This window comes from Miniopterus natalensis, chromosome 4, assembly GCF_054644295.1.
Source record: "Miniopterus natalensis isolate mMinNat1 chromosome 4, mMinNat1.hap1, whole genome shotgun sequence".
In the NCBI taxonomy this organism is placed as follows: domain Eukaryota; kingdom Metazoa; phylum Chordata; class Mammalia; order Chiroptera; family Miniopteridae; genus Miniopterus; species Miniopterus natalensis.
In genome coordinates this window covers 61113667-61126473 of record NC_142084.1, presented here as the reverse complement: position 1 = coordinate 61126473, position 12807 = coordinate 61113667, and the positions used below count along the sequence as shown (strand labels likewise).

General features: G+C 56.6%; 1 non-coding gene across 1 annotated transcript; it reads left to right on the top strand.

The window, feature by feature from the left end:
- The first annotated feature begins 12121 nt into the window (after positions 1 to 12121).
- On the top strand, positions 12122 to 12228 carry LOC148093312 (U6 spliceosomal RNA). Its single transcript, XR_015714508.1, has one exon. It is a non-coding gene; the product is annotated as a U6 spliceosomal RNA (small nuclear RNA).
- Positions 12229 to 12807: the final 579 nt, after the last annotated feature.

Genomic DNA, 12807 nt, shown 5'->3' with positions numbered 1-12807 from the left:
TCCGCCTGCCCTACCCAGCTTCAGTTTCCTGGTCTCACTGAGACCTCTGAAGTCATCTGGCTCCCACGCCCCAGCCAGGTGACCCCACTCAGCTCTTTCCTTCCTGGCGGGTGGCACCTAACCCCCCTCTGTACCTCCTAGGGGCCCAGCAGCCCCAGCTGCACCCTGTGTGGCTTCTCTCTCTCTCTTTCCTCAGGGAGGCTGCTTCAGCTGGATGGAGTTCAGGAAAAGCCTGATCCATCTATTCAGCTCAAAGGCCCTTCCTGAAGGGCCAGATCAGCTAGGTTTCTGGGTCTGCCCCATTGCCCTGTGTGATGCAGGCAGGGTGCCACACTTGTGTTCTGATGTAGGCCCATCCCCTCACTTCTCACAAACCCCACATTTCCCTCCCCAGCCCAGAACTTTACCATTACTTGCCATCCCCCTGGCCCCTGACAGCCTCTCTCCACCCCACAACCAGAGGCAGCACTTCAAAAGGAGAATCAGGCCCTGTGACTCTCCTGCTCTAAAGTCTACCTGACTCCCATCACCCCTTGAGAGAAATGATGAGACCAGCATCGCCCCACCCCCGCCCACTTCTCTGCCCTTGCCCCCTCTGCTCTCCTTCCTCACTCCGCTCCAACCAGCAGAACCTCTTGGCTGTGCCTCATCTACACCAGGGTCATTCCCACCTCAAGGCTTTTGCACTTGCTGTTCCTTCTGCCTGGAATGCTCCTCCCAGAGAGGGCAAATTCTTTGCCCAAAGTCACACAGCTAGGAAGGGGAAGAGCTGAAATTCAAACCCCAGCTGCCCAGCTCAGGACCACACACCCGCTACCCCCTTTCCCAGCTCTAATCAAGCCTCCCGGGACCCCTCCAGGAAGGAGGCAGAGCAGCTGAGACCCCAGTGCAAGCAGGGCCACGCTGGACTGAGGGACCCATCACCTAATGCCACGTTTCCACTGTGGCAGGCAGGTGGCCGTTCAGGTCGGACACAGGGACACAGGGACGGCTGTGAGGCCAGCTCCCCAGACAAGGCGGGCAATGTCCTCGCTGGGGCGGCCTGTTCCTGCTGGTCGAACCAGGGCAGGGAAAGGTCAGGCGGGCCCAGGAAGATCACTGTCATCCCTCCCCGTCCCCGTCCCCGTCCCCGTCCCCGCCCAAGGGGCGCAGGCTGTGCACCCCCCTCACGGCCCCTCCCCAGGCCTGGGGGCCCGGAGCCGCCCTGCCCCGCCTGAAGCGTCTCTGCCTCCGGGTGAAGGATGGCAGGCCCGCGGGAGGCGGTTGCCTTGGCAACCGCGCCGTCCCCAAGGCAACTCGGAGGCCCGCACGCGGGCGTGGGGACCGCCACGCATCTCGCGTCTCAGCGCAGCGCTTGGGGGCGGGGGCTTCAGGGGGGGTGGGAGGGGGAGACGACCGGGGCTACGCGGCCCCCGCTGCTTGGGGGTGGGGTCCCGTCCTGCGTCCTGGGACCCCGGGAGGGGCTTCTACCGGGGAAGGATCTGGACCTGCCCCTGGCGCGAGGCAGCTAAGTTTAAGCCGGGGTAATATTCAGCATCATAAATGTGAAAAATAAAACAAAGTAGGACCATAGAACCCTCGTGAAACAGCGGTAAATAAAAACCCCTTCCGGGGCGACCCCCGCGCTCCAGGCTGGTCTCAGCCTCATTGAACAGGAGGGGAAACTGAGGCTGGGGAGGGGGAGTCTGTGAGTGACACAGGCTGAGTGTCCATCCTCCTGATGGTCCTGCGACCTGTGTTGGGGGGATGAGACCCGGTCTACCAGCGGATGGAATGAAGGTGGGGCCTGGGCTCAGACAGGCGCACTCGGGGCCCAGGGAGCACAGGGTCCCCCTCGGTCTGGCAGGGGCGGGGGCTCAGTGGGGTGGCTGAAATGCTCACTAGGGTTCAGCAACGGAAGCAGACGCCAGGTCACAAAAGATGTCCTGTGCCGGGTGGAGAAGCTCAGTTTTGGCTAAAACGCACGGGGAGAATTTAGAACTGCGCGGCAGCTGCCTCCACTGGCTGTGACGGGGACCCCCCCCCGGGGACCCCCCCCGGGGACCCCCCCGTCGCCGGCCGCTCCGAGCCCCCGCGGACCGCCTGCGCAATGGGCCGCAGCCCGCAGCTGCCTCCACTGGCTGTGACGGGGACCCCCCCCCGGGGAGCCCCCCCCCCGGGGAGCCCCCCCTCCCGTCGCCGGCCGCTCCGAGCCCCCGCGGACCGCCTGCGCAATGGGCCGCAGCCCGCAGCTGCCGGCGGAGCGACACGCCCTCTGCCTGGCCGCCCACCCTCCGCGCACCGGGCTCCAGTCCTCGCGCGATTATTTTTATGGTGCTTGGAGCAAATCCTGGGCTCCAGAGGCAATGTGGGCGGCTCAGGACACGGCGAGGGTGTCGGCTGCGAGCGTGTGAGATAATCCTGTCCCCAGAGAATGAGCTAATGGGGCCCAAACCCAGTGGGCCCGGCAGAGGCCCCAGTTTTGCTGGGCGTTTATTTTTTAAAGACCCAGAGAGGTTATGCAACCGGCCCAAGGTCACCCAGCGGACAGGACAGGCGGGACCAGAGGCGGGTGGGGGATCCCACCAGTTCTTCCAGAGCCTATGCCCGGGCAGCTCCAGCCAGAATGAGGGGGTCCTGGCCCAGGCAGGCTCAGAGCCCAGCGCTGGAACATTCCTGTGTTAATTGAAAGGAAACAGCTGACAACAACCTTGGCCATGGGGGGAGGGTGGGGCAGAGTCACGAGGGGCTGGGAGGGGGGGTGAGAGAGGGAGCCCTGTGGCCCAATGGGCCCCTTCCCTCACTGGAGGGGGGGAGAGGGAATGTAGTGTGGTGAAGTCCCGGTTCCACAGGCTGGTTCCCAGCTCCCTGTGGATCCTCTGTCTGCCCAGCACCTTCCTGGCTCCAACCCTCCACAGCTCTGTCACCCTGAGAAAACCTCAGCCTCTCAGCCCTCCATTCAAGCCCTCTACAGTTTACCCACCCATCCTTCATCAGCTCCCCCTGCCTTCCCCTCTCCCTCCTCCATCTCCAAGCTCAGCTCAAGCACAGTCCCCTCTTCCAGTAAGCCTTCCTGGGTCTCCTCGCCTCATCAGGTGGCTCCCAGGACCACTACTGTCACTAATGAGGTGAACAGCCCATGAGGCATTAGCTTCCTAGGAAGTTTATGGCAGAGAGACATTGCCCCCATGGTGGAGACAGAGGTCAGAACAGGACACAGACCCAGAGGAGCAAACCTGTTGCCTATTAACCTGGGGCAGAAAGCCGGAGAAGCTGAACCCTGCCCTGAGTCCTGCCACAGGAAGGGCAGTGGAGCATGAACGGAGGCACTGTAGGCAGAGGCCTCCCCCAGGGGCCACTTCTCAAGGTAAATCCAGCTGCAGAGACCAGCCCCAAAGCCTCATGGTTCCTGCCCACCCCTCACTGCTCCAGCCACACTCAGACATCTCAAGCACCTTGCCAACCCAGGGCCTTTGCACTGGCTGTGCCCCCTGCCTGGTGCATACTGTCCCTGCATCCATAGGCCTCACTAGTTCCCTCAGGCCTTTCCTGACATCATCTCCTCATTTAGGCTTCCTTTGATCTCCCTATTTAAGTTTCAGCCCCCAGAACCCCTAACCCCCACCAGCTATCACCGTTATGCAACACCCTAGACCTTTACTTACGTTGTTTCTTATTTCCGCATGAGGACAGTAACTGTCTCTTTTTGTTCCTGCCATATACCCAGCACCCAGGATACAGCAGGTACTCAATAAATGTTTACTGTGCCAGCAAGTCAATTAGGATCTTTCCATTTTCAGAGGAGGCCCCACCTAAGGGTTCCCCTTCCCTCCTCACATTCCTACCACTCCCATGGACTGACCACCTGTCTGATGACCACTTCCATTTTTTCTTTTTAAAGAAACCCTCTGTCACATTTATCTAAAACAGGGTCTGTGTTCCCCACATCCAGCAGAGGACAAGGGACAAGCCCCAATCACCTTGGAAGTGACTGTACAAATTAATATATAAAACAACCCAAATGTCCATCAATGATGAATGGATAAACACAATATGGTCCATCCATGCAATGGGATATTACTCAGCCATGAAAAGGAGTGAAGCACCAACACTACCTATAAGATGAATGAACCTTGAACACCTGATGCTCAGTGAGAGAAGCCAGACACAAAATGCCACATAGTATGTGATTCCATTTATGTGAAATGTCTAGAACAGACAAATCCAGAGACAGCAGGTGGCTTAGTGGTTGCCAGAGGCTGGGGGGGGGGGGGAGGTGACTGCAAATGGGGATGGAGCTTATTTTAGGGCTGATGGAATGTTCTGGAATTAGAGGTGGTGGTTGTACAACTTTGTGGATGTATTGAAAAACCACTGAATTGTACACTTTAGGTGGGCAAGAATGATATCTTAATAAAGTGGGTAAAAAGAAATATATACCTTTAAATAGCAGAAATGCTGACCCTCTCACCAAGGGCCAGGCCAGGCCAGAGCACAGATCCAGCCCTGCTGGTCCTACCCTGAGATTCTCCATGATCAGAAGGATTTGAATACAAACTGACTAGGGTATTTCCTTTTCACTCCCTGCAGGCCCCCTGCCAAGCCCCTCCCCGTCATTCAGCCTTCAAGGCCCCCCATCACAGCCCTCCTCACCCCCTCTGCTCACTCAGGCTGGGATCCTAGGCGTGGCCCTATCCCACCACTACCCTTGCCCATACAGTGACTCCCACCCAGCGTGCACTCATGCTGATCCTTACCTAGTCTGCCCACCACAAGGCCTGGCTTGAGTCCTATCTCTCAATTTCCAGCTCAATCCAGACTGTCCCAGTGATGGACGCTGACTGTCCCTGAATTCTTACCTGAAACTCTTGGGCAGGAAACAGACATGCCAGCCCAATTTCACACTCTTAGATGCAAGACCTGTACTCAGCCATCCTATGCTGCACAGAGACCCTTTGGCAGGCAGAGGACCTTCTATCCTCCCTGTGAATTCAGGGACTGGGCTGTCTCTCTCTGACCAGGCCAGCCCAGCCCTATGCATGGCTCTGATATCACAAAACTCTGAATCAGGTCTATGTCCACCCAGACACTGGGTCCTGCTCCCCTGACTTTGGCACTTGTCTCTGAGCTGCCCCCACAGGCCCCGTCTAGGCTAAACCCTGACTTGCTCCTCACTGATCTGGCCCCGCAGCTGCAAGAGCCCCTTCTGGTGCCTGGCATCCGCTTTCACTTCTCCCCTGCTCAGACACTACCCATGGTGCCCCATGGTCCCCAGCTGCGCACTCTAGGCCTGTAAGGACCTAGCCCCAAGAGCACAAACCAAAGGGTGCTCCTTTCTCCCAATGCTGTTCCACCTCTGGGCCTTTGCACAGGCCACTCTTTCTACCAGGTGCTCCCTTCTGTCTGCTGGGTAAATCCTTAAATATCTTTGACAGAAAAGGTCCATGATGGAAAGGACCAGAAAACCTTACCTATACCTCAAAGAAGACCATCCAGGGGCTCCCCCAGGCCTGATCCTGCATGGAGCTAAAATGGTGAAGGGGGAGTGTTTCTTAAATGAATGGATGAGACACTTCCTGGATGGAGGAAGGATAGACAGGAACAGGATCCCTGACTTGGAAAATGGTAAATGTGACTTTTTTTCAGAACATAACCCATATCCCAGCATCAAAATCTGAGATCCTTGAAATAGGGTGGGGCTACAGGTTGTGCTTACAAGGTCCAAGTCCATACAGCACCCGCCCCTCTTCTAACTGTGCCCCACCTGGGAAGGGAATGGGTAGGCTCGTGTCCCCATTCACCAAATGTGAAAAGTGAGGCCTAGGGAAGGCGAGTGACATGCCCATTTTCATAAGGAGTCAGAACACCTCCCTTCCATGCCTCACTCTCAAATCAGCAGTCACAGAAGGGTTCTCTGGGGGTGGGGTGGGGGAGGATGCAGGGTCAGATACCCCCAGGGGTCAAGGCTCCCAAGCTGATGCCAGACACCCAGGAACCCTGCAGACGAAAGTCTCTGGGACATAAGAAGGTACAAAGATTCCCTACCCACCCACCCTATCCTGGCTGCTAAGAGGAACATCCAGGAAATCCCTTTCCAGCTGTGGCTTCCATCATTTCCTCTCGCCTCTCCATGCCTCAGTTTCCCCACTTCACAGGGCTGTTGTCAGGATAAAGAGAATTCACAGGGACAGAGCACTCAGAACAGGTATATAGCAAGTGCTCACTAAATAATTTTTAAGCAAGTAAATGATGCCAGCACATCTTGAACCACCTTCCTATGTTCCTGCCACCACCTCTCGTATTATCTGCATGTTCCTTCCCTTCACAAAACTCACTGTTTGACTTGAACCCCCTTGTTTTAGAAGGAAATATTTCATTGTTACCAAGACTGAGAAAACAAGAAGCCACTGCCACAGAGTAAAAACATTGAAAAATAGACACAATGAAAATGAAAGCTTGTTATTCAATTATCACTAGATAACTACTGCCTTTTAACAGGCTGTGCCTCTCATTAAAAAGGGAGATTAACAAGTGTGAAAGTAACATTAAGGACCCAGTTAGCACCCAGCAGAGACTTCTTGAAGATGTCCAGGTTTGAGGGTGGGAAGGAATCTGGGAAGGTCCTACCCTAACTCTGCTCTCCAGCTCCTGTCTCAGAGCTGGAGCCCTGCCTTCAACCAGGATAGAGCTTGGGCATTTGAGAATGGCTGCTCTAAGCTAAAATATCCTTATTTTACCAGCCAGACCCCAAGGCTCCCAGAGGAACAGTACCTTATGGGGGCCCATATAGCAAATCCTCCCTGGGGCAGGACTACCATCCAGTTCTCCCCACCAGGAGTGTGTCCCTGTTCTGCCACCCCCCACCCTTGTCCCATCTTTGCAGCATCAGCCATCTCTCCCAATACCTCGGTGGTCAGTTACTTGCTACTTTTCAATAAATCCTTAAATTCTTAAGCTAATGAAAATTTGTTTAATCCTTTAACAAAGTTTTTTTAAATTCTTAAATTTTTTTCCAGGTTCTTTATCTTTTTTCAATTTTTTCAATTTATTTATTTTAAATATATTTTTATTGATTTCAGAGAGAGAAAGGGAGAAGGAGAGAGCTGACACATCAATCATGAGAGAGTCATCACTGATCGGCTGCCTCCTGCACGCCCCCGACTGGGGATCAAGATGCAACTCGGGCATGTGCCCTGACCGGGAATGGAACCTCGATCTCCTGGATCCTAGGTTGACACTCAACCTCTGAGCCACGCCCGGCCGGGCTAAATTTATTTTTAAAAGAAAGTTTCCAGCACCACCATAAGCCACAACCATCTCCTGTGACTCTGATGGCAAAATCCATGGAAACAGAATGAGGTGAGTGATTTGTTCTAGTGGCTGTTGCCTCTGCCTGGAGCCTGCTCTACCCTCACGGAAAAAGACAATGAGGAGGGAGGGGCAGGTGTTCCAGTCAGAGCTGTGCGGTATGGAGCCTCTCCCCACCCTCGTCAACCCAAGCACTGGGGACAGAGGCTTTCTCTCATGACTATTCGAGCCAGGTAATGCCAAGTTCCATCCCACATCTGTATCCAGAAAAGCCTGTGATTCACCTAATGGGGGGCAATGGCACCATATCTGACCTGTGAATAAGAAGGCACCCTCCTTGTGCTATGTGACGCTGGTACAGTACTGACCCTCCCCAGGCCTCAGTATCCACGCTGAGAAAAAAAGGGGTAGTGGGAAAGAAAACAATGGAGTCCAATCAAAACATCCCTTCATTCCTCTGCTCTGGGTGGGTATTTTCCTAGATTTTCACCTCTCATTCTCTAAGGCAGCCCCCTCCTCAAGGCCACACCCTGCCCAGGGTCTGCTGTCAGGAGGCCCAGAGGCTCCCCTTGGGCTTGAGGAGCAGAGCAGATAAACAAGTGGGGATCGTAGTGCAGACAAGTCTGGGCCCTGGCTCCCCTGAGCCTCTGGCTGGGCTCCCAGGGAGGGTTGGGGAGCAGCTGGGCCTTTGTCTGGGTTTTCAAAAGCAGAGGACACTGGGTGTCGCATTCCGTGGAGGGCAGGAGGCGGGGGCTCCCACCCAGCTGAGGGTGTGGTGGGTCACGGGTGAATCCCTGGAGGAAAGTTGTATGTTCACAAAACACACCCAGTGGAAAGGGCAGGGGGAGCTGGACTGGCTGGACCTACAGGTCCAGACCTCCCGCCCCATGAGGACCTGGTCCAGAGAAGGGCAGGAGATGTCCCCCCCATACACATAGTGTGTGGGCTGCTGGGACCCCAGACACATGCTTCCGACTCCCTGCCCTGGCAAACACACTCCACAACCTCCCAGCCTCCACCTGTGGGAGTAGGGGCGTGGGGCCACCCTGACACCAGAAAGAAACTGTCTGAAACGACCATGCACACTCATTCAGCACCTGCTTGTGCAAGAACCATCGGTGGCCCAGCAGCTCCTCACCTAACCCCCCACAGACCCAAGCCACCCACTGCATTCCAACCAGGGGCCAGCAGACACTTGGCTAAACCATTTGGGGCCCTATCTAGGGGACACTTTCCCGGAGGGGATCAGCTCCAAGTCCCCTGTTGGAAAGCACCTGGACCTCCAGTCTCACACATCCCAGACCGGACGCCTGGAGAGAAGGCCCCTCCCTCCAGTGGTAACTCGCGACAACATCTGGCAGCCGACCCCGGCCTTAACCTTAACAGGGGCTCTAGACAGCACTCGAGGCCCTTGGGGAGGGCAGACGGGAGGGCGGAAGACTAACCGGTGGGCACGTCCAGGGCGCAGGGAGCAGCGAGCTCAGGCTGGGGAGTGAGGAGGCGCGGGTGGGGAGAGGTGGAGAGCGAGCTCAGGCCCGGCCGGTGCAATGGGGAGGGGTCCCTCCATCACGCACTCCGAACCCACAGGTGGCCGAGGCTAGCCCAGGGGGCGCGGGCGGGGCGCGGGCCGGCGCGGAAACACGCTCGGAAGCACGCGCCTCCCCCTCCCCGTGTCCTGGGCTGCCCCCCGGCCGCTGCCGCCCGAGTCCCTAGGAGCCCGCGGGTCGCCGGATCGGGGAGGGGTAGGTCTCAGGGCGGGCGCTGCCCAGCCCGCGTCCCTCCGGAGCTGAGCTGGGGGACTCGGAAGCCCTCGCCACCTCCCTCTCCACGCGGGGGCCGCGGCGCTCCGGACGGGGGTCGGTCGTGGAGGCCTCACCCCTTGCTGCGCCCCCGCCCCCGGCCCCGGCCCCGGCCCCGGCCCGAGCGCGCCTACTCACTCCATTTCCCCGTGGAGGTCCGAGCGGGTCGGCGAGGTGGAGCCGGGCGAACTCGGGCGGGTGCGCAGGGCGGGAGGAGGGCGGAGGGTGGGCCGGGGGCTAAGGCCTGGCGACCCTGGCTGCGCGGCGCGGGGGCGTAGGCACCGGCTCGGGCATCGCCCCGGCGCTGCTGTTTATTGTCCGGGCGGCGGCGGGCGCGGGGGGGCGGGGGTGGGCTGAGCGCGCGCGCCGCCGCCGCCGCCACCGCGTTTCTCCGTCGCTCCCCTCCGGCTCGGTCCCCTCCCACCTCCCGGCGCCGCGGGCCGCGCTGCGCCTCCTGCCGGCCGCCGGGGCTGCCGCAGCGCCCCCGTCCGGGCCGCGGCCTCCGGGCGGCAGGCAGGCCGGGCCTGGCACCTCCGCGGAGCTGCGCCGCGCCCCCGCCCGGAGCCGCTCATCCCTCGTGCGAGAGGGTTTGATGCCGGCGGCCAGGCTGGGGCTGTGCGCTGGCCCTAGGCTCGACCCCGACAAAATGCCGACCCTCCCCAGCTCCGGTTCCAAAGGGGGAGCAGGGAAGGGGGGTCGGGGGCCAAGGCTGAGTGGCCCAGCCGGAGGTCCGGAGGGCCGGAGGTCCGGAGGGCCGGAGGCCGCTCCGACGAGCGCCGCCCCGCTGCAGCCTGGAGGTCTGGAAGAGGGCACTGCAGGTGCAAAGACGTGGCGGTGGGACCAAGCCGGCCCGGCTGAGGGGGAGTGATGATAACACAGCAATTCCTGACGCTTGGGAGTACTTGCTGCGTGACGGTCCTGGAGATGCAGTTGCAGGAGGGTTAATGATTTAAATCTGCCTCAGCTCCCACAACACACACTGCAGGCCTCTGTGGCCAGAATGAGTGAGGTGGATGGATAGAGGAGGGAGCAAGGAGAGCTCAGGCTTTGTCCTAAGGGCACTGGGGAGCCAGGGCAGAGTTTAGAGAAGGAGAAAGATCAACCTGGTTTACTTTTGTGAAGGCCACTCTGGCTGCCACGTGGGGAGTGAATTAACAGGGCCAAGCGGAGAGGCCTGGAGGCCTGGAAGAGGCTGAACTGGGACCCCTGGGCTGAATAACTTTGAGAGACAGGTGGATTATAGATGGATCTTGAAGGGAGAGTGGACAGAATTGCCAAGATGGGACATGGGATTATTGGGGGCAGAGATGTTGATCATGCTCTGTTGACCGTGATTTTTAGCTATAGTTATAAGAAATATTAATCATGTTCTGTTAAGTGTGATTGTTCTGTTCTAATTAGAAAAAAAGCAGTTTCTAACCTGGCTGGGAGTTGTACGCCCCTGGGACATGGGAATTGACCTTGGAGTGTGGTCCATTCTCCTTTATCATGGAAAGATAACAACCTTGTTCCCGAAACAAAGGCGTCCCAAAACAAAGGGGTCCCGGAGGCACCCCCCTCTTTTGCAGCCCCCCAGTCCAAATTTCCTGTAACCTGTAAACCATTATACCCATTTTTATTCCTTTTGCCCACTTCCCCATGTAATCTTTGTCCTTCTACCCAATGTAAGAAGCTGCCTCTGGGGGTTGGGTAGAGCAGATTCTATGTGGACAAATCCTGCTGCTCTCCCATGTTGCCATCATTATTGGAATAAATGTTCCTATGTGACTGTCTCTGCTTAATTGACTGAAGTAGTGACAGGCAGCCTGGGCCCATTGTGTCTGGTTTCAGAATGACAGGCACTGGGGTTTCCCCGTTTCCAGATTGAGCCACTGGAAGGACATGTTGACGTGATGGGGTTGGGGGGACAACAAAGGGTGACACTGGGTGGGCTGCTGGCTGTCTAGGTTGGAGTTTAGGGTGAGGCCTCGCCTGGGCTAAGGGAAGTCTGGACAAGATCATGTGGGGAGCAGGCACAGGCAGAAGACAGAGGCAAACAGCTCTTCCCCTGCCTTCCCCTTGATTTCTTGCAGTCTATCGAGTCCTTCCTACTGCATGTGTCACTGTGTGGATCCCACGGACCAGGAGAAAGGCAGGACCTGTCACTGCCAACATGTAGACTGTGGCCCTGACTTCCCATATTCTTATAAGAACATTAGTCCCCTGGCCCCAAACACACTTACTTACTGGGGTCTGGCTGGGGGAAGGGATAGGAGAGATTCTTCTACACCCCTTAGTTTTCTTGTAAGTAAAATGGTTCTACTCAGCAGGTGCTTAATAAATGGGTGTGTGTGCAAAGGAAGTAGCTGTGGTTGGGTTCTAGAGAAGTATCAGGATGCACCCCAGAGGGGGCAGGGACACTGCTACCTCTTTGTTTACAAGCATTTTCATCTCTCCTGTTTTACAATGAATGTGCATTCATTTAACATTAAAACAATGAGATAAATTAGCAAACTTAGAAGAAGAAAAAAAAGACCCTGAGAAACATCAGGGGCCCTGGGCTTGAGTCCCAGCTCAGAGCCACAAGTGCTGTGTGACCCTGGGTCTGTTTCTTAACCTCTCTCAGCCTCATTTCCCCATCTCTGAGGGCAGCTGGGAGGGTTAGTGGAGTGAATACACAGGGAGGGCTTGGAACAGGGCCCAGCACACAGTAGCTCAGGGTTTGGCAAACTCTTTCTGTGAAGGGCCAGATAGTAAATATTTTCATCCTTGCAGCCGCAGGTCTCCCATTGCAACATGAAAGCAGCCAGAGGCAATATGTAGTACATGTATTGCTCAGCAAAAGGGAGCTGTGAGTAGTTTCATTGCTGCCCCCTTGTCTCTGTGTCCATTCAGTCCAAAAAAATTTATTGAGCACCTACTGTGTGCCTGGCAGTGTTAGGTGCCAGGGATGAAGAAGCCTTGTCCTAGGAGAAATGGCATTTTTTTGTCTACTAAGTAAATGATTCAAGGGTTGAAGGATGCTGGGTGCATTTTGTTTAAAAATAGGAAGAAGAGTGCTTGCTTTGGCAGCACATATACTAAAATTGGAAGGATACATAGAAGATTAGCATGGCCCCTGTGCAAGAATGACAAGCAAATTCATGAAGCATTAAAAAAAAAGAGAAAAATAGGAGGATGGAGAGGGACTGCTCCTCCCACAGACCATTCTGTACCTTTCCCAGCCCTAACTTTCCAGAGCTCCCTCCCCCGTTATACCAAAAGCCAAATTCCTCCCCGCGGCTCTCAAGACCCTGCCTAGGGACCCCAAGGCCCCAACATCCACACCCCAGACTCAGGCCTGCAGCAGTTGCTTCCAGGGGACCAGCCTAGAGGTGGCGACGCATGAGCTAGGGAAATCAGGTCAGGCAGAGATGGTGGAGAGAGGCATCCCAAGTAGCTGGGACAGGCCATGAAAAGGCATGGAGGTGGGACAAGGCAGGGTGTAACGTGAACTAGAGTAGTAGGCTCAAGTTGACCTTTCACCCTCCAGAGAGGCAGCCACATCACCCACTCCTTACTCCTCCCAGCTCAGTGTGCTGCAGCTCCCATCCGTGTGGGGCCCCGCCCCCTTCCTGGACCACTTGCAACCACGATTTCCATGATGATGTTCCTTCTCCTTCCATCTCCTTGGCCATCTCTGCCCAGCACCTCTTGCCCCTGCCCTGAGCCCATCTCATAGCTGTGGCTGCCCTGGGACATC